This window comes from Pteropus vampyrus, unplaced genomic scaffold (genome assembly GCF_000151845.1).
Source record: "Pteropus vampyrus isolate Shadow unplaced genomic scaffold, Pvam_2.0 Scaffold597, whole genome shotgun sequence".
Taxonomy (NCBI): Eukaryota; Metazoa; Chordata; class Mammalia; order Chiroptera; family Pteropodidae; genus Pteropus; species Pteropus vampyrus.
In genome coordinates, this window is record NW_011889378.1 from 96,591 (window position 1) to 96,880 (window position 290).

Sequence of the window (290 nt, forward strand, 5' to 3'; positions counted from 1 at the left end):
TGAGGCTGCTGTCCCAGAATAAATGCCATAATGGGCATCACTGTTGACTGGAGCCCTGAGTGGTCAGGGGGCTATAATGCCCACGGGTATAGAGACTCACCCTGGAATCCTGAGCATTGACTCAGCCCAGTGGAGCACGTGTTCAGGGCATGTCGGCTGCCCTGACAACAGGACCCACGTCACACCCATGTCGTTGGTGTTTCCTGCTGAGAGAGGTTCTACCCACTGAGATTTTGACCCTCAGGATGCCTGTGTCAGCACTGGTCAATCCCTGACTTCTGGATGGACAA